Consider the following 22843-nt stretch of genomic DNA (forward strand, 5'->3'; position numbering starts at 1 on the left):
GAATAGTCTTACCAACAGCTACCTCCTACTATGTAGACTACCAGCTGTATTATAAAATAAATAAAAATTTAAAACTGTGCAGCTATTATTTTAAAAGTATAGGAAACTATCTGTACTTGTGTCAGCCAGACACAAAAAGGATTAACCATGAATATGACAGTTACAAGGTAGGTTGTGTTAAACCTAGGAGATTATCAAAGTATACCATTAAGAGAGCCGGACACACAGGCCACAGGGTAGAAGGAGGATTTACAAAATTATACACAATAAATAAGTTCTACTCAGTATATATGAAGGACTCTAAATCAATCCCCAAAACCATATAACACAATTGATAAATGGCTCATCAGAGAAACAGATATCCACATGGTCAATAAATACATGAAAAAGTGTTCAATTTCATTAGTAAAGAGAATAATGGAAATTTAAATCAACTTAATTGCTTATATATTCCTACTAGAATGGCTGAAATGACAAGAACAACCAATAACAACTGTTGGCAAGAAAGCAGAAAACTACAACTATTTTGCACCCTTTGGAGGGGATGCAGATTCATTAATAATTTTGGAAAGCTGTTTGAAATTTTTTAGTCAAGTTTAACCTACTTAATACACCTCACTACATACACAGCAATTTCACTTTGAGATTTTTTTTTTTTTAATCAGGGACTCACCTCGGGGGGGCACTTAGCCCTGAGCCACATCTCCAACTTTTATTTTTTTTTTTTTAATTTTGAGACAGGGTCTATCTAGGTTGCTTACAGCTTCACTAAATTGCTGAGGCTGGCTTCAAACCTGTGATCCTCCTGCCTCAGTCTCCAGAGTTGCTGGGATATACAGGCGTGTGCTATTGTATCCAGCACTCCAAAATATATTATCAGACAAAATCTTTGCATATATTAACCATAAGATATGCAGAATAATGGTAGATGCACTAATCATAACAGCCAAAGCTCAAATACATACTCTATATAAATAAAATGAAGTGCACATTATACATCCATACAAGGAACACATAATGAGGATAAATGAACAGAGTGACTCCGCCAATACTGTTTCCTTCATCAATGTAAATCTATTCTCAGAAACATATTGCTAAGTGAAAGAAACCAGATAGTCATGCGTATATACCATGTGATTTTATTTCCATAAAGTTGAAATACAGGCAGGACAATTTTATACTGTCAGAATTCAAGGCACTGTGTTGCTCTGGAGAGGATACCATCCCTGGGAAAAAAAGAGGGGAAACTGTGGCTCTTTGGGAGGCTGCTGGTTACATGGACTTGTTTGAAAATTCATTAATTATGCAACTGTGATTGATGTACTTTATTATTAGCATATTATATTTCAAAAAGCATTTAAAAGTACTCTTACCCACTTCTTCTAGTAGAATAGTTTACATTCCTTCTCTGACACTATTAGTGATTATAAGAAAGTTTAGTGTAAAAAAACATGTTGAATGGGTTAGAGTAGGGTGCTGTGTAAGTCAAAGGCATAGGCAGAGCCTTTTTTGTTGTTGCTGTTTTGCTTTTCAGAAAGTTACATTCATTTCAAGGTAGGATTTGGAAGAAGGTTGTTTTACAAACCCAGCCAGAAAGCCAGAAAGCCAGGAAGGGAACTATGTAAGGGAAACATTAAAGATACTACAAAATGGCTTATTCTGAGTTTATGTCCAAATGGAGTTTGCGTTGTTGCTGCCTCTAAGAGTTCCCTACTGATCTGAAGACTACTGTGTGATGCAAATTCTTGATTTTTTGGAGTGTGAAATATAAAATAAAATATACTTGAGACACATGTCATTTATATGCTCATGACTTTACCAAAGTCTTTCAATAGAGGGAGAAAGAGAGAGGGTTACAACAAAATATCTGACTTTACATAAAAACGGACTCCTCTCAGTGACCAAAATATTCACATTCGCTAAATTCAAAGAGGTTTTATGCAATCAGCTATTATGCATATATATAGACACATTCTCTCTTGACCTTTTTTGCGCTGAACTTTCTTTTTTTAAAACTTTCTTATATTATTTTATTTTAAATTGACAAATAAAATTGTATATATTTATTATGTAGGATGTAATATGAAATAGCTAAATTGGGATAGTTAGCATATGAATTACTTCCCTTGATTACCATGTTTGTGGTGAGCACACTTTAGGTCCACATTCTTACCCCTTTTCAAAAATATAATGCACTATTAGCTGTAGTCACCATGTTGTACTATAGATCCCTGAATTTATTATAATTAGTTACATTATTGACTATAGTCACTGTGCTGTACACTAGATCCTTGAAATTACTCTTTTTTTTCTTTTTTTAAAATATTTTCTAACTTGTTATATATGACAACAGAATGCATTACAATTCATTTTACACATACAGGGCATTTTTATTAACTGACGTTTTGGACCCTTTGATCCATGTCTCTTGAGCTCTCTCCCAGGGCCCCAGCCCTTCAGAGCCTTCATCCCACTCTCTTCTTCTATGAAAGTGATTTTTTCAGATTCCATGTACAAGTGAGATCGGAAAGTGCCTATCTTTCTGACTTATTTCAGAGTTTTTGTTTTTGTTTTTCAGACAATATAATGTCTGTTTGAGATGTGCCCTTGTTGTAACAGCCTTGTCATGAGTCCTGAGGATGAACCTGGAATAATCTGCTGTACTTGGTGGACATTATTGTGCATTCACATGTTCCAACATCATCACTTACATCTACCATCAGCTAGACTCTTCACTCATGAGTGAATTTTTACTGAGCCCAGAAAATGAATGGATTTGCATGATGCATGCCTATATTATGCAAAAAATACTAAGAATACAAATATATACCCTGAACGCTTGTGATTATTAGTTTTACATAGCTAAAGGAAGTTTGGGCTTATTTGATAAATGATTTCTTTTAGGATTTCATGTCTAATCACAGTTCATAATGAAAGGTTTTCCTTAGATTTACCCAGGTAGAGCTCATGCCCTTCAGATGTGCTTTTCACACAGTGCAAGGTCATATAAGCTCGAACCAGGATGCCCTCGGGCTGTAGGTCAGTGCCCTGAATAACCTTGAGTCAAGAGCTTTCCTTGACCTTCCTGTCTTATACCATCACATCCATCTTTCCCTTAGCAACATGAGTAACAAATTCAAATGCTTCCTATTTTCTTGTAATCTTGATTTTTCCCAGAGTTAAGTTGTTGGAAAACAAACTATTTAAATAAAAATCCTAAAGAGCTACTTTGGAAAGGGCCATATGGAATATGAGCATGCTCATTAAGCAAATTGAAAGGGAGACAGAGAAAGAAACATAGCTGAAATAAAGCACCCTAGCTGGATTAGACGGAGGGTGGGAGGCCACAGCAATGGGGTCTTCCCTCAGGATAAGCATCAGCTCCTTCCCCTGTAGCTGAGGCCTCCCATGGCTCTGCACCTGCTTTTCTCCTCAGCCTCTTCCAATATCTCACCTCGTATATCACAGACACACTGAGCCCCCTTCATTTTCTTTATAACAAACCTTTTTGGTACCTTGTTGTGACTTCCCACCTGGTTGGTTTCTCCAGCCTAGTTTCCCAGCATCCTATAAATAAACCAAAACATTAGAGTGGTGTATGGAGCCTTCGCACCAGACCCTGGTACAGTCTGTGCCAAAAATGTGCCTGGCAACCTTGGAACTAGCTTGAGGTAAACCAGGTACAATCTGACTTGAACAAAGTCACTTTTGTCCTGACCATTTTGTAAGCCTTGTCCTCCTGATCCAAATCCAGGGACTCACTGGTCTTGCTGCCACCCAGGATCACATCTCTGAACAAAAGTCCCCAATAAATTGCTCTCTGGGCTTTTCTGATTGTGGCTGCCTCTTTCTTCACTGTCTCCAGTCTCATGGCCCCGTGCACATGTTCTACACTCTGTACTGGCTTTCCCTGAACAAGAATGCTCAGTAAGAACTGATTGCTATCTTGCTGGTGAGGACAAGTGCCCTGTTTTGTGAGACCACAGAAGCCTTCTGTGTTGATGGTTATGGAGAGTAGAGGCAAAGCACTGTGTTCTTCTCTATAGACCCACCTGCCTCAGGCTTTGCTTGGTGTGCCTCTTACATTAGTGCTCTCCACATCCCTTCTCTGGCTCTGAAGGTGAGCTTAGAGACTCAGCCCCTGTGCTTCCCTGTCACAAAAGCATTCATCCCAGTGAGCCATTGGGAGCTGGTCTTTTGCACTGGATGCAGAACTTTGCAAACCTTATTCAGAGCTGTATCTCCAAGGCCTGTTAATTAAATATTTTTTACCCACTTCAAAGCATTTTGGGACAAAAGTAGGAAGAAGAAGGGAGGGAGATATTTTAGAGAAAGACAGCTATCAAGAATACTATAGTAGGGCCAGAAGTTCAGCTTAGTGGTAGAGTCTTTATCTAGCATGCACAAAGCCCTGGGTTAAATATATATATATATTTATATTTATATTTATTTATTTATTTAAAAAAAACAGATGCATAAGACCTGGGAAAAACTAAGGTGAGGGGTGCACATGGAAACTTGAACTCTAGTGTGTCAGAAGATGATTTAAGGAGAAAGAAAATAATAGTAAAAATAATGATAATAATAAATAAGCCATGAATGTTACTAACTACACAAATCTGCCCAAGATTCTTCTGGCTAACTGATCACCAAAATTGCCAAATAAATAATATCCAATGATATCAAATTCCCTATGTGTCTAGATGTCCAGGCTGTTTTTCTCATGGAGCTGACCAGTTGTCTTGGCATTAAATGTATTGGTCGCTTTTCATGGAAGAAAGGTTAAGGAGATTGTTGAGATCCCATCCCACCTAGTGGGTGATGATATAATAGAGGACTTTTTGAGGACATCTTGTTTTTTGTTTGTTTGTTTGTTTTTAATCAAAGTAGCACATGCACAGGATTCTAATACCAGAAAAATGCTTGTGACACAAAAGAATTTAAAATGAAAAGCTATTTTCTGCTCCCACCTTCCCCTGATCCCTCTATCAGAGTCTCCTGCATTCTTCCACTGATCTCTTCATACATCTTTCCATGTCCAATAATCAACTGGAAATGCCCCATTGTGGGAGATAGTCATACTTACTTACCTTTCCCATTCCTCATGGCCCTTCCCATTTTTTATGCTTAATGTAATTACTTCATCTCATATTTTCAAACAGGAAAGAAGACTGTAAGCCTGTGATTGATTTTCCCTCTTTTTTTTAATTTGAAACAATTTAAAACTTATGGAAGAGTTGCAAGGAAATTACAAAAAAAATTAAAAAACAGTTTACCCTTCAACTCTCTTCACCAACTAGTAACATTTTGACGGATTGTCTGTTTCTCGTTTTCATTCTTACACTCTCTCATGCATGTGTTTATGTACATGTATCTGTGCAGGTTTATAGGTAGGTATATATACATACACATGAATGACATATTTTTAAAGCCATTGAAGAGTAATTATAAACATCATGCCTCTTTATCCCCAAGTAATTGAGTGTTTCAGTCTGTGCTTAGAAGAAAAGAACATTCTTACAGAATAATAACATTCTTGAGATTTATCATTAATATAATACTATTTTCTCACACCAAGTTTATAATGTTTGACAATGTTCTGAAAAATGATGTGCAATACATCCCCCCCACACACCTGCCTGCTTCAAGATCCAGTTCTCCTTTAATCTGGGTAGTCCTTTAACCTTTCCTTCCCTTTATTGACAGATTTGAAGAATGTGAGCCAGTGGTTCTTTAGAATGTCTCACAAATTGTGTGTGTCTGATGTACCTTCATCATCACATTCAGGTCATGCATATTTTATAGGAATACACACAGGTGCTACCTTGTCCTTCTTAATGCATCACATCAGAAGAGACATGACACTATGTTGTCCCTTTATTGATGTTTCCTTTAATCCTTTGATTAAAGTGACATTCAAAAACTGTTTTATGCTTGCAAGTTTTAAATAACATAGGAAGATATACTCTGAAATTATACAAATGTCCTTTCAAATTTATTAAATAATTTTAGTATCCATTAATCTCTGCCTGAAACAATTGTTTTTATAATAGTTGCAAGCTTAACATACTATCTTTTGCTATTTATTGATTTATGTTCTTATTTGTTTATTTTGTTTGTTTGTTTTGTTATCAGCCTGGAGTTATGGACAATAAGATTCTTCCAGAAATCTCAGTCCCTGTTTTTAAGGCCCATAACTTATTGGATGAAGCCTTCTTTACTTAAATTGTGCTGATTTTAGATGTTAATCAAATTTAAATCAAAAAGGAAATCTTTACAGCAACATCTTGTCCAATATTTTACCAAACAACAAGACTCCATAACCTAGTCAGGTCAACACATGAAATTAACGAGCATGTCACTCTATTGTGTGGGGGTTCCACAGATTAATCAAGCACTTTATTAGGTGTAGATATTTAAAATATTTATAAGACTTTGCAATTACAAATGCTGCATCAGTAATAATCTTACATATATATACATATATAATTTTATATTGTATATTGTTGTACTGTTTTTTCAGAGGAAATACTTAGAAATCCTATTATTAAGTCATGAAGTAAATGAATATGTAGTTTTGATAGATATTCCCAATCTCTTTACCATTAAGGGTTACATTATTTGCCTTTCCATCAAAATGCTTGAGAATCCATAAGTTTTCCTAGCTTCATCAATAAAGAGCATTATAAATAATTAAATATGGTAATCTAATAATAAAAGTAAGGGTGTCTTAGCAACAGTTTATTGTCAGTGAATTTAAATAACTTTTCATGTTTTAAGATCAGTTTGTATATACTGATGATCTCCTTATTTACTCAAGTTTTCTATTTATTAGTTAGTTTACTTTTTCTTCTTGAGAGTTCTTTACAGTGTAAGGGTAATAGTTTTCATTTCTATTATTTTATGTCACTTCCTCATTTGTCTTACAGGTTATTTGCCATGTAATTTTAATTTTTAAAATAAATTCTACTTATCAATAATATATTTTATTGATAGTAGATTTGCAGACAGCTTGTAAAAGACCTTTCACATTGTAGAAATTCATGGACCTACTGTTTCATCATGTGAGGACAAAGAAGTGGGAAAGAGGGAGATGATGTAGGAAGCCAGTCAACATGGTTGTTTAAAAAAACATTTCAACTATCGCTCATTTTGAATCTTTGTTTTTAACTTGGGGACGAGTTGATGCTGCTCTTTGAGTCTCAGAAAGTTCTGCTAGCATTCAGCTAATCCTTGAGTGAAGCTTTTTCTGTCTATTCTGAGTTTTTTCCTTGACACTGTGATCCTTTGGCAGGTAACTACCCACTTTCTGTGTTTTTTATACATGTTGAAAACTTCTGGGTGCTGCTGTCTTCCATACACTGCCCCACTTGGTTTTTCTCTTGGGAAGGTTCAGGAAAGAATGAAAAAAAAATTCCATAAACTCACCATATTTATTAGAGATTCAAAATCATTGTGGGATTATATCTACAGCTATTTACCTACATCTATTATATCTACATCTATTTAGCTCACAAACAGTGTACAATAAAATAATTGTTTTACTTAGAAATTGTGGATATTAGTAATTTGAAAAGATGATGAAATTTGTTTTAAACATATTAATTTTATTTGTCATTATACATTTGAGGTCATGACATATTTAAATAGTTTGCAGTATCAAAATAAAGCTGTTTATAGTCAACAATTACAGTGTAGAAATTAAAGATTACATTCAAAATGGAATCTGATTCTTTCTTTTCAAAGCAGGCATAAGATAGAGAACATGTGAATCAAAAAAACCATACATTGAACATTAATATCATTTTCTTTACATTGAAAATTAATGGATAGAAGTTGAGTGATTTTTCATGAAAGCATGTTTATGTAAGATAAATATCAATCATGTAAAAACATTATATGATTACAAAACTTATATTTTCCACTTAATAGATTCATTTATACATTTTACCAAAATACTAATTTATACATTCTTTTGTTGCAACCCAGTCCATCTTTTATGTAAAGTAAATCAGATCTTTGGATCTGAATAGTGTTGAATTGAGCTTATCAGAAAAAAAATAAGAGAAAATATGTGCATTCCTAATTATCATTATATTAAGATAGATTTAGTCAAATCACAAAAATACTAAGATTCCTGGAATATTGAGATTCAACTTCCCAAGTGAAAATACTGTTATAAATACAAAGTATTTAAGCTTACAAAATCCAAACTTCAGTTATGTATCTTAAAAAGAAAAGTAAGAAGGGAGAATATAACATATTTATGCTTCCAATAGATGTAACAATCCTTATAAATATAGCTTACAATAATGTAATTGATTATTTCAAGGTTGACCATCTAACACAATATTGCTAAAGAAAATAACTGAATGTTTCTCCCCATCTGCAATTAGATACAATTGTGTTTATTATTGTTGGAAAACAGAAATTATAATTTATTAGCAGCTCTTCTGAGAAGTGCTTTGTATAAGAGAGTTTTTAATAGACCCTAGCGAAGGGAATTTGTCAAGGTATTTAAAGGGTGAATAGAGTTGCACTTTTTTTTATTTTATAAGGATTTATACTTCTGTAAATTCTACAACTTTAGTGACGTGTTGCTCAAAAGAAAAAGTTAGGTTAGATTTAGTACAGACTAGGTTTAGTGCAGAAACAAGATTTGTCTACACAAGGTAGGAATGTCCTGGAAATTGGTGCTTATTATCTTTCCACATTTGCCTTTTCTCTATAGCTCACAGGACACACATCTTGTGGATCTAGTCCAGAGGTAATTACAGACAGACTGCAATGGTCCTTCTGGTGCTTAATCTGGACTTTCAACTTAATTGGATTAAGAGATGCCTAAGATTAAGACAGTCCTGGGTGTGTCTATGAAAGTGTTTCCAGAGATAAATGGCATGTGGGATAGAAAACTGTTTGTCCTGAATGTGGGTGGCATAGTCCAAGGACAGGGATGGGACCTGTCCTTGACAGATAGGTATGCTATTCTGACAGATAGGTATGCTATTCTCCTGCTAAAGGCTTTGAAATAGAGTATAAACACACAAAAATTTCTCCTCCTTTTAAATACATTTAAGTGTCAAGAGCCTCTCCACTGTTAATGCAACTTAAGATATGAAAATAATGGGTGGAAATGGTACAAAGGCATATAAGCAGGGTGAGAGAGTTTTCAAGGAGAAATAAGAACTGATGGCCATGATGTAAATGCCTTTCAAGTCAGACTGCCAGGATCAGTCTGCAGAACATTTCTCCTGCTGCCGAGCACACATGTGGCTCCAGGTAGGGCCACTATGAAAGCCATGGGAAGGCATCTTCAGATGATGGGATTTTTTTGTTGCTTTCTTTGTTTGTTTTGTTTTTGTTTATTTTTTAGAACAAATTCTATTTTGAAATATCCTGATGGATTTATTCCAAATTGCATTCATTACAGAAAAGCCAATCTACCTAATATTAATCCTAGAAATAGGAAGTGACAGTGTTTTAGAAAATGCATTTTTACTCTGAAGCGATATTCATAACTTTTACATAAAATTTTGTGACTTACAGTGAAAACAACTAAAGAATTTTTAATTTCCTTTAATATTCCAATGAGGGAGTAAAGTGTTAAGCTTTATTATTTGTTGTTTTTTTTTAAAAAAAATCCATTTTCAACATCAGCACCCTGCTTTGGATTTAGAGGAAAGGCAGACTTTTCCCAGATAGTCAGCAGACAGCAGAGGCAGCAGAAAGAACCAGTAACTCAGAATGAAGGTAGATTGAACAGACAGCAGAGGCAGCAGAAAGAACCAGTAACTCAGAATGAAGGTAAACAGAATGAAGGTAGATTGCCAAGAAACTCCTCTTGAAGGAATCAGTGGCTTCTTTTCCTAGGAAATATTTCCCAGCTGGTTTAATTCATAAGGTAGGCCATTCTTGCAAGTGTGACCATTTTAATCCCTGTGTGCTCAATATTTGTATCTTAACAGTTAGAAACACTCTAAAATATGTTCTCTTTCATTCTTAGCCCATTGGCTGAAAATGATGGAACTATTCATTGAGAATGGATTGGGGATCAGGAACGAACAGGTTTAAGTACTAGGAAAGGATCTAACAATGTGCTATCCATCTCTTCCACCAGACAGGTCATATTACAGAAATGTATGTTACTATTCTAACTGTCCCCCTTAGATATTGGATATTTTGTCTTCCACCTTCCTTAGGACATAGCACCGTTTCATTGAAAATTATAGTATCCACTCTGGCTGCAACTTGAATTAAATTAGGAATCCATGGCTCAAATTGATGGTGCAAATCCATATCTTGGAAGGCTTGCTAGTATAAGTAAGCAGAAATGACTTAGAATACTCCTCAGAGAACCAAAAACAAAAAAGTGGAAAAAAGTGAAAACACCATCTCAAATCAATTTTTAATGTTGTTATTATTATTTAATCTAATAATGAAAAATAGTGCTAACATTGCATTTTGGTCAACATTCAAATAATCTGTTAATCACTAAGCACATTTTAATTGACTGAATACTAAAAAAATTCTTTTGATACACCCATTTATCACATAAAGGAGCTGAGGCTTGGAAATACTGAATAACTTGTGAAGAGCACCCCATAGTCAATTCCCCACCTATCTGATCCCATCCTACATTCACATAACTATAACTCTGTACTTGTTTTATAAACTAGTAACATAGACAGTATCAATATAAGAAAAATAAGTATCGTAGTCTACAGTATCATATTGATTTCAGGCATCTGCTTTTGCCAGAACAACTGAGTAGCAAGAATCCTTAGGCATCCTGCTATAAACAACTTTCTTAATTGTGTGGGGTAAGAAAAGACATTTACCTTTCAATCCCTATTGAAGAAGGAGGGCTCCTCAACCCATAGTACACATTCCCACCATGAGCAATGATGAAAGAAAGTCCAAACCACTCAAAGAAATGGTGAACAGGGAGTGTTACTCTTCCCACTACCTTGTCTCTACTGCCTATATCAGGAGCAGCCACTATGAAGGGTGAACACAGGAGGAAGTAGATTAGATCAGAGGCCCAGAGTCAGGCCTGAGTCCATCTGAGGTTCTGTTACTCTTTTGTGAACTTGAATAATTTACCTAAAGCTTCTGCCTCTGTTTCTTTGACAATAAATCCAAGTGAATCATTGTCCCCATCTCAAAGGTTTGTTATGAGGATTTCATGAGTCAGTATTTGCAAATTACCTGGAACTGTGCCAGGTGCAGAGTAAGTACTGAATATATATTAGAGTATGTTCCACTTAGCTTTGTTGTTGCCGTGACTAAAAGACCTGACAAGAGCAATTAGAGGCAGAAATGTTTGTTTTGGCTCACAGTTTCAGAGGTCTCAATCAATAAATGGCTGACTCCATTGCTCTGGGCCCAGTGTGAGGCAGAGCATCCTAGCAGAAGGGTATGGCAGAGGAAAGCAGTTCAGAACATGGCAAACCCAGAGTACAGAGAGAGCTCTGCTCACCAGGGACAAAATGCAAATCCCAAAGTCAAACCCGGTCTCCTCCAGCCACACCTTACCTGCCTACAGTTACCACCAAGTTAATCCTTTTCAGTAGGTCAAGCAACTGATTAGATTACATAACATCATCTCTCATAACATAATCATTTTGTTTTTGAAAATTCTTGCAACATGTCGCATAGGAGGAGTTTTTGGGAGGCACCACATATCCAAAACATAAGATAGCACTTGTGATTTTATACACACACAAAGAAATCTATGAGTGATCTTTGTAATTAACTGTATGCACCACATATCCAAAACATAAGATAGCACTTGTGATTTTATACACACACAAAGAAATCTATGAGTGATCTTTGTAATTAACTGTATTAGTTTGACTAAGATGTGAGTTCTTATGTAAATTCAAGGAAAATGATAGCAGAATACCTAATAGTTAGATCTTTTGTTGGCTAAAGGTGAGCATTGAACTTGATATTTTATCCTTAAGGGTACATGCTTCTTGAGGCTGTATTCTTTTTTTTTCTAACTGAACAAGAGGAGAACATCTAGTAAGTAAAGTGTTCCTAAATCCTAAGTGGACAGGATCCTAACAGAAGACCCTTATGCTATGCAGATGGAATCCTAGTGCCAAATGACTGAATATATGAGGTATATACAATAGATTTCAGATTTCTGAAAAATTAATGATTCAGGGAAAATTTTACATGATTTTAATTTCAGAATAGCAATATGACTTTCTCTTAATTAACTTTTGGAATGTAAACTCCCATTCTCCCAAAATACATAAGTAAACAGTGATCATTTTCAAAAAGATATTATTTTTTTTAAATGGCACTTGTCTTTTGAGCATATATATAAATTATACATTCAAGCATCTAGACAAAAATTGGAAAAGTCACTGGGATAAGACCGAGGGAATGAAAGAGCTGTGAATGACAGTTGGAGCGGAACATGCCTGTTATCCCAGCAATGTGGGAGGCTGAGGGAGGAGAATTGCAAGTTCAAGTCAGCCTCAGAAATTCACTGACACACTGTTTCAAAATGAAAAATAAAATAAAAAGGGCTGGAGATAAATCTCAGTAGTAAAGCACCCCTTGGTCCAATCTCTAGCACCAAAAAACAAAAATAATAATCATAATAATAAAGAACAATAAGGAGGAGAAAAGGAGGATGAGAAGAAGGAGAAGGGGGTGATGGAAGAAAAGGAGGAGTGGTGGAGAAGAAGGAGTGAAAGAAAGGAAGAGAGAGAAAGAGAAGGAAAAGAAAGAATAAATTTGAAAAGAGAAAATAAATAGAGAGGGAAGGAGGGAGGGATGGAGGAAGGGAGGGGAGGAAACAAAGGAATAATAAGGAAGAAAGGAAGAAAGGAGAGAAAAGAAAGTGTTGTGAGCAGAAAACTAAAGACAGAAAGACAGTAGCTGGTCAACAGTTTGCAGGATGCAGTGTAAGAGCTGAAAACTGCTGGTGAAACAGGAGGGAAGAGTCACTGCCTCGGTGCACAGCTAACTGTTTGGAAAACATGTTGAGAGTCCCTGGACCATAGAGATCTCAGTCCAGGAATGAAAGTGTTGCAAGGGTCAGAGTGAAGGATGAGTCGAAGCAGAGGAGAGGGCGAGCTGGGTCCATGAAGGTGTGATTACTAGAATGTGGTTATACACTAATTTTGTTCTGCATTTTTCCCTTACCTAAACCTGTTTCTTTTATTTTTTAATGTCTAAAAACAAACCTATTCCCCTCCCAACTCACAGTACCAGACCCCACAGTCTAATGAGGGTGCATGTGCTTTTGTGTTTTCAAAAACATGCATTATCTTTTTGGTGGGTTTATATCTTTAATGTTAATCATTACTGCTATCATAAATATTTTATTATTTTCTTGCCTTTTCATTGAACAATATTTTTAGGATTTATCACTTTTTGTAAAGTTCATTTTTGGCTTCCTTGAATTGTTGCACCTGGCCCTGCAACAGATTTTTCCCGCCCCTTCTTATAGCAAGGATGTGGTCCCAAGGTGCTTCAAACTCCTTGCCACCAAGGAACATTCTTGGACTTGTGAAGATTCTAAATTTTGCACATAGGTTGATGCCTTATATTTTGCATTTGAAATGAGAGTGTTGTTAAGCAAACTCTTTTTTATCTAGGGTCTGTGCACAATTATAATGGGGCAAAGGTATATTAATAGAAAGTCAAGTGGATTTCCTGCATTCAACATTATTACAACCTTCCCACCTTGTGTATAAACCCCACCTCCTCTTATTGACAAGCATTTATTACTTCTGTCAGTTGGTAACTACTTTCTTGTCTGCTGGTGTCTGAACACAACTAGTCTAAGCAACTATAAATTGTTCTTCAATGAACCTTTGATGGCACCTTTGGGGGGTGTCATTTCCGAATTATGTTTTCACAAAATTTGTATGTTGAAGCGCTAACCCCAGTATGATTATGTTTGGAGATAGTTAAAGTTAAGGCCTTGAAAGAGGTAATTGAGGTTAAATGATGTATTAAAGGTGGGTTCTAACCCAATACAACTGTTGGCGTTATAAAAGATGAAGACCAACGAGAGCATTCTCTGCCCCTATTTGCACACAGAGGAGAGAACGTGCAAGAACACAGAGAGAAGGGAGTTGTGTGCAAGCCAGGAAGAAAGGACACAGAAGAAACCAACTCTGATAGCACCATGACTCTTATGGTTTGGATGGGAGGCATCTCCCAAAAACTCATGTGTGAGACAATGCAAGGAAGTTTATAGGAGAAATGCTTGGGTCTTAACCCGATCAGTGAGTTAATTCCCTGACAAAATTAACTGAGTAGTAACTGAAGGCTGGTAGAGTATGGCTGTAGGAGGTGGATCTTGAGGGTGTGACTTTGGGGTACATATTTTGTATCTGGATAGTGGGAAATTTTCTCTGCTTCTGGATCATCATGTGAGCAGCTTCCCTTTGACATACTCTTTCACCATGTTGTTCTGCCCTAAGGAATGGAGCCTGCAGTCTGTGTACTGAGACCTCTGAAACTCTGAGCCATCCAAAACCTTTTTCTCCTCTACAATTGTTCTGGTTGGATCTTTTGTTACAGCAGCAAAATAGCTGACTAAAACTTTAACCTTGAACTTTCAACCTCCAGAACTGTGAAAAAATAAATTTCTGTTACTTAAGCCATCTAATCTGTGGTATCTTGTCACGGTGGCCTGAGCACAATAATACGGTAGGTCCACTTTAGGGGAACATGATCTTCAACTCCGTAGAGCTGCAAATGGTGGGAACTGGAAGTACCAAAACCTGAGAGTAATGGTGAGTGATTAAGTGGGAATAATCCTGCTTTCACTGCTGGTCTCTGGGTCTTTGTAGCACATCACAGAATGTGGAAATGTATTCATTGCATTCACTGCATCCTGAAGGATGGGATTCATTCTTTCAGACTGCGGCCTCTAAGATGACATTGGCTGAGTCATTAGAAAGTGATTTCAGGATTCCATGAGGCGAGGTACTTTAGGTGGTATATTGTGTGATGTACCAGTGGGTCCTATGGCCATGGGCCCGTTCACATACTTCTTTGGCTGTGAAATGGATCCCCTGGGCAGATGCTATGCTGTATGGGTTCCATAACTATGAATTAAGCATTATAAAATCCCTGCACTGTGTGCTTGCCTGTGCCCATTGGGAAGGAACAGAAAATCCATGCCTGGAATACGTATCTATCTCTGTAAGGACTAATGAATGACCGGTACTTCTAGGATAAAAAATACTCAGTCTGGGGGACCAAATAATCACTTGTTCTCTTTGGGTAATGTTTTTATATTGAAAATTTTTTGTTGAAAAATTGAACATTTAGAGCAATAGGAGGTAAATCAGCCTTTATAAATTAGGCCCATATATAGACTTTTACTGCTACCACAGTCACTCCATACATCTTCCCTTCAACCAATTGTGTCATAGTGACTGTAATTCAACCCTTATTTATTTTTACACTCATCCACCGAGATGACTCATTCACAAACCAGATAGGTTTTACCCTCCTCTCTCAGGTGTTTGTAGTTGGCCCCACATAACCATTGATGCAAGTCAAGGAAAGGTTATTAGGAAACTACTAGGGTGACATGGAGGTTCTGGTCTACCAGATCCAGTGGCTCACGTGTGGCCTCTGGTCCTCTCAAGCTCAATCCAAGATATAACATTTGATTTATAATAAACTGCTCTTAGTCTTGTTCAACTGCCCATTTTTCCAGGTCCAGTAGAATCCAGCTCCAAAGAAAGAGTTCTCTGAATTTATGATTACTCACTTGCCCCATTCCGAAGATTTTCCTCATCTGTCTAGGCCCAGTAAAATTTCAAAATTTATTCCCAAGAAGATCTTTAATTCTCTCTTGGGGAAGTCAAGGCCTTGTTCAAGAATATAAAAGAAGTGTGTGATTCTCCCATTACTTTCTCATACAGGGCACCCTGTCACACATAATCAAGGTCAAACTCTCTCAAGCTTCTTTTATGGGGCATCACCTCCCTTCATTAGGGCTTAATTATGTCCCCAAGAACCCGTGTCTTAATGTCACCATGCATGGGATTCAGTTTCCAAATATGAATTTTGGAGGTGCACAAGCATTCAGATCATAACAATGACCTAACCTGCTGCCTAATCTTCTCCTGTCATGTATCCCACTCATTGCTGCAAGACTTCCACCCATTTATCTGGCTTGGCACATGGGCTAGTACAATGCATTGAATGTGCTGTCTTTAGAACCAAGAGATGATACCTGCCTCTGTTCTTCCTTCTTTGTGGTAGAAGATACAAAACACATCAAGTTTCCTTTTATTTTTGATAGTATCTCTTCACATGCTCCCGACAACTGAACACCTGAATACTTCACTTTGCTGATGATTGAAACTTCACCTATCTTCATCCTCTGCAATGAAATTGTCTTAGCAATGCCCTTAGCATACCAAGCTCTCTTTATGTTCTCCAACCAGCAGGATATTTTCAATGTAATTAATAAACATGATTTTCTGCAGGATGCACAAGCAGCCTTGGGCTCTTTGGAAGGTGTACTTATAATAGCCCTGAGACAAAATTTTAAATGGATATTGTTGGGTTTAGAATCTTAATGCAAATTGTTTCTCATCTTTTTTTTTTAATTGGAATTCAGAAGAACATGTTGGCCAAATCTGTACCTAAGGAGGCCTTAATGCATTTGACAGAGAAGCTGTGATTGGTACTTCTGCTTGGTTAAGTCTCTAGTGTTTTATTAGTCATTCTCCTTAATCCATTCGGTTTCTATGTAGGTTAGAACAGCAAGTTGAATGAAAATATGATAGAAAATAACACTCTTGCATCATCTGTGCTTTTAATGGTGGCTGTTCCCCATGGATATAATGTTCATTTTTATTTACCATCCTGGCTTGGGGGAGATTGTAGGATAAGGTATATTACGTGGTTTCAGAAATTATGATTTGGTCTTTCTACCCATGTAATGGCAGGAGAGGGAACCAATATGGTGGATATGACAAATGTCAAGTATATCAGTTCCAATTACACACTTGGGGTTTGGGGAATTATGACTGGTTAGGTCCACAGGTGTACACATAGGACCCACTATCAGTGAACATGAATCATGCTCCCACAAATCCCCATTAACAGAAAGTGGGTCCTGATGCCACTTAGGATCTCTAACACCCAAACATTAAAACCAGATTTTCTAAGCAATAATCATCAAATGCCCACAATGTAGGATTCAACCTCTTTCTTCAGGATATAGTTACTCAAGTAAAGGTCTTTGGGCCTTTAGGTAAGACATAAGTGACCACTTTTAGGGTTCTTCCTCCCAGGGATGAAGTCACCTTTTATAAAAATGGATTACAGGTCTGAAAATTGATTAAGGTATGAGGATGAAAAGGGATTATTATTTTTTAAAAGTTTTTAATTAGTGTGACCTCAGTTTCTTACTTTTCCACACTTGCTTTTCCTCTGCTTTCTAAACATGTATGAAGCAGCACATTTGATGATTTGCTGTTTATTTTGCCCCTCAGGACACCATGTTCTATTGACTTATCCACGATGCCAGTCAGCTAAAACTCCCTGGTTAACGCTCCTAATTTTCCAAGTAAGTATGGCCTTCTGGATTCTGTGGGGTAAGTACTTCCCCCTGGTTTCAAGGATTTTGGAGGGATGGCCTCAAGCTCAGCTTGGTGACCTAGCACAAGCCCTAGCCTGCAGAGGAAAGCCAGCACTGAATATACTGATGCAGCAGTTCTTCTGTCAATTACACTGCTGTAGTCAGATCTGAACTGCTCATCCTTGTGGCCAACACATTTCCAACACCCTGGGCCACAAGGACAGAACAAACCCTTCTCTTTGTGTTTTTGGAATTACTATCCCAGTATGCAGATGAAACATAAACATGAAAACAATAATTAATGCATTAAGGGAGAAGATTAGCAAGTAGATATTTCTGCATTCTATCATCTTCATCTTGTATTATTTTTAGAATTATATCAACAGATTCTAAAAATTGAGTTAGGCAAGGATTTGATGAACTAAATGGATAAGACTACGTAGTGGGAAGAACAAATACAAAATTCAAGGAATGTAAAAAACAAGAAATGTGGACACATGTATTCAGGAAAGCAAAAAACAAACAGAAAAAGCAAATGGTAAACAGAATAAGAGAAATGGATTGAGAGAAAATGGCCAGACTCAGATTACAGAGAATGCCAAAAGTTGTTATTAACATAAAAGACAGTCAGACCCAGCTGTGGAATTCAAAGACTAGGGTCAAAGTAATACATTACTAAAGTCTATACTCATGAAATGTTAACGCTCTGATAATTAAGCTAGTTTGAGCACTCTGAAAAAAAGCAAAGATCCTAAAATCAAAATTTTAAACTAAAATTAATTCATGCATGTTTCACACAAATGACATGTTCTGGTATCACCTTTATTAAAGTCATTCGGTTAAAAGCAATGAGCAATCTACACTTTTTTTCAGGGCTTTAATAAATCTATGGTAATTAGCCAGATATTTTAGAGGCTACTCATTAGTAAATTATTTTACACAGAATGCCTTCAAACTTCAAATCACTTCTTTTAATTTGAGAATTATGTGTTATTCAACCCAGACATTGAGAATGTTCTTCTCTTATAACTGATATTCATTGATTTATTTAACCAGTTTCTATATAGCTCATCGTGCTCTGGGTGATGTCCCAGGAAGGTGTGGGACAGCAGTGGCGCCTGCTGGATTTAAAGGATGACCCACTATAATCTGAGATCTTCCACATATTGGTCACCTGAAATCAAATGTTCAGACTTAATGATAAGTATTCATGAAGATTTATTTGTATTTAAGAATAAACCAATACATTTGCAAAATCATTTAGTCATCCTTGACTGTTCCTTCACATCCCACATCTGACCCATTAGCAAGCATACTTATCTCTGCCTTCAAAGTAAATCTACTTCCTCCAGCACTAACACTGCAGCTGGTGCGGTCATTATCTCTCACCCAATTTGTGACCACTTTCTCACGAGTGTTCCTCTTTCACTCTTGCTAGTCCACTCCCTACAGTCTACTCCACATTCAAGACCAGAGTGGTGTCAGAGTGTCACTTATCTGACCTTATTGCCTGTCCCAGCAGCTGCCCGTCTCAGTAAGAATGAGCTCAAGGGACTCAGAATGTAGCTCAGTGATAAAACAAACACTTAGTACATGCAAGGCCCTGTGGTTGATCCCCCGCACCACATAACAAAAGAAAAAAGAATAAACTCAAAATCCTTACTATAAAATTCACTCACTATAACAAGTGGACCGCTAGGGCAGGGGATGCTGATACTAGGAGAAGTCATGCACTGTGTGGGAAAAGGGTTACATGGGACATCTCTGTACCTTCAATACAATTTAGCTGTGAACCTAAAACTGCTCTAAGAATAAAGTCAATTAAAAAAAAAAAAAAGAAATCCCTGCCAAGATTTAAAAGATGTATATATGTGATCCTGTTCCTGGGAGCTGCTTTTATTTCTTTTTATACGACTCTGCCCTTGCTCACTCCACTCCAGCCCCACTGGGTCCTTGCTGTTCCTCAGACACAACAAGCTGTCCTCCACAAAGAGTCTTTGTACGTTTTCTGGCTACCTGAAATGCTCCTCTGCAGGTGTGGCTACTTCTCTTTTTCATCTTTTCTCTATGCAAGTGGAGACCACTTAGCCAACATCTTTCTGATTGTCCTGTTTTAAATAGTCTACCCTCTCCAACAGGAGTACCTACTTCATTATCCTGCTTATTTTCCCTTCATCTTCATGCTTGATCACCTACTCATAAATTTACTTCTCTGCTGTGTTTTCATCCAGGAAAGTATAAGCTTCATGTAAACAAACATTTATCCACTGTGATCTGCTGCTTCGTCTCTCAAACTTAAAATAAAGCCTGATACATAAGAGGTGTTTAATCATGAAATGTTGAAGGAATAGAATAGATGCCTTTAATAAACATTTGCATACAATGTAATTTTCCCACTACCTAGATTTCAAGCAAACAATTCTTCACCTCTTCATTCCTGCTACCTTCCCCCAAATCATAAACAAAACAATATATACTCATTCAGAAGTATTTTACATAGAGTAGCATGAAGCTTAGAAATTTGGGGAAGAAAAATTCAGATAACACATTTTGTGTTGTTCAACCCAGTTTCTTGCCACCTTCTTAATATTTTATCATCTCATGCTAATTGTGATATTTTAGCTAACTTGTGTATTTTATATCTTACTATGATACTCCTACTAAAATTGTTTTTTCACGTTTGTACTAAAAGATCAAAAGTGCATAAATTAAAATAACTGGTAATAAACTCACGACGAATGCCCACAGTTCAACTGTCATGTTGTGCCTCTAATCTCTATAGAATTTTCAATTGCAAAATAGTAACATAAGGAAAGTAATATTAACACAATTGACAGATGGGCACACTGATAGAATATAGGAATTTATCTGACTAGTAAGTCAAAATATTGTCATCCAGTAAAAGTTGTCAGCCCATAAAGCCCAAACACTCCAAATTCTTTTTTTTTCTTATTAGAGAAATGGTGTCACATTTAAAATTGATTTTGAATCTCTCTGTACAATGCTACAATGCCTGAAACCTCTTTCTTTGCTCTCAACAAATTTAACATAGCGTATTACTAGACACCTCAGAAATCAGCCTGTGGGCTTCCTTCATCATGTTTTTATATTTTTCATTCTACTCGTTATGTTTGAGATCCAGAGTTGCTAAACTTTTGAAGGTCTCCAAGTTTTTACTATATTTTTAATGCATACGATTGAGAAAATAAGTAATGATTGCCAGAGCTAGTATAAATTCAGCAACACTTCTGAATGGAGTATGTATTTAATTAATTTCAGAGGCTTCTACACATTGAGAAAAATACATCAATGTAGGATGTATTTTGTTAGTCTACACAGTATTCATTTGTGATCTGCAGAGATTTGAGGATGCTCTTCTCCTTAGAGTCTGTGACAACAGATAAAGGACCCTCCATTAGTTTCAGGGGCCCCCAGCTCTTTGTACTCAATATCTAGACCTATAGAACTTCTGGGCTAATTGATCATACCTCCAGCACCTGTCATGGGTGAAACTTGGTTCTTCACTCACTTTCACAGGTGAGCAGGGCTATAAACAAAGGGATTCTTCTGTCAGGTTAGAAAGGTTAGTGTTTCTGTATCAAATCAGCAGACTCATCTTAACTGTTCATGCAACCTCCCTGCACCCCCACCAAGTCCATGCTCTACTCCAAATCTTGAAGCTAAATGGTGAAATCAGAATTAACTGGAGTAAGTGACCCCGATTGAGCTTTTAGGTCACATGCTGTGGCAAAAGTTCAGTATTTACAACCCAGTACTGAAGAACCAGTTGGGTTGGCATTAATTAAATCAATTAAGACTGGAAATGCTGCAGAAAAAAAAGTAATTTGATAGATTTCTTTCTTGTGGATCTTGTCAGAGGCTTGTTTTGCTGCTATATACTAAGAATTTTTAAGAAGCAGATACAAAAAGATACAATAGGGATATTCTTTGTTTGATCAAGTATAGAACTAAGATGTTTTCAGAACATGGAGCCAATTATTTCTACAACTTGTTTCCTCTCTTCTGCTTAGTACCTTGACCATTAAAATCTTTATTTGGTTGTGACACTTTATCTTAGAAGAGTTTAGATGTACAGAAATGTGATGAAGATAATAGGGTCGCCACATGCCTCCCACCTATTTTCTCCTATTTATAGACTTCTTACTTTACTATGGTAAGGGCTCCACAATTAACATAACAATGCATTCTTATTAACTAAAGTCCTTACTTTATTCGAATTCCTTAGTTTTATTAACTATGTTTTTTTTTGTTTGTTTGTTTCAGGATGCAATATTACAGGGAGTTGTTCTATATCCTCAGACCACTCTTGGTTACAGCAGCATCCCAGACTTTCACAGCCTTGTGTGACCCTGGTGATTTAAGTGCCATTGCTCAAATATTTTATGGAACATCCCTCAATCAGGATTTCTCTCTCTCTCTCTCTCTCTCTTTTTATGATTATACCAGAATTGTGAGTTTGGTATATTAATTTGCTATGACTGTTGTAACAAAGAGCTACAAAATGTGTTTTGAAACAACAGAAATGTATTGTCTCATAATTCTGAAGACTAGAAGGCCAAAGTCCAGGTGTCCACAGGTCTATGTTCTCTGTGAAATCTGGAAAAGAATGAGTCCCTAACTTGTCCAGCTCCTGCTGGTTTTTTGACTATCTTTCTTGTCCTTTGGCTTGTGCATGCATGGCTCCAATTCTCCATCTCACAGGCACTTCACCTATGTTCTTGCTTTCACAGGCTGTCTTCTCCTAAGGACCCCAGTTATAGATCATATGTAAATACTGCATTAGGGGCCCAGTATTCCAGTATGACTTCATCTTAGCCAATTGCTTCTGCAAAGGTCCTATCTCCAAATACATTCTGAGGTCATAGGGTCAAGTTTTCTTTTTTGGGAGGTCACAATTCAACTTTTCACTTCACATCCCACAATGAATTCCTTGCAGACATTTCTAATATAAATAGATCACATTCAGTATTTCATCGCATGATATTAATTTTCTAAAATTTTCCATATATTAAGGTTTATACCTTGCACTGTAAAATTATGTATATTATAATTCAAAGTATCATGTAGCTCCATAACAGCAAAATCATATATAAATATGACAGAGGTTCCATAGATGTAAAGAGTCTTTTCTATCACATTGTGTCAAGGGTAAATATCAACATGACTTATAACACCTTCAGTGAGAAGCATCAACCTAAACTATATAGAATTGTTTTGTGTTGAAAATTTGTATATTTTCCC

This window comes from Callospermophilus lateralis (assembly GCF_048772815.1).
Source record: "Callospermophilus lateralis isolate mCalLat2 chromosome 17 unlocalized genomic scaffold, mCalLat2.hap1 SUPER_17_unloc_2, whole genome shotgun sequence".
In the NCBI taxonomy this organism is placed as follows: domain Eukaryota; kingdom Metazoa; phylum Chordata; class Mammalia; order Rodentia; family Sciuridae; genus Callospermophilus; species Callospermophilus lateralis.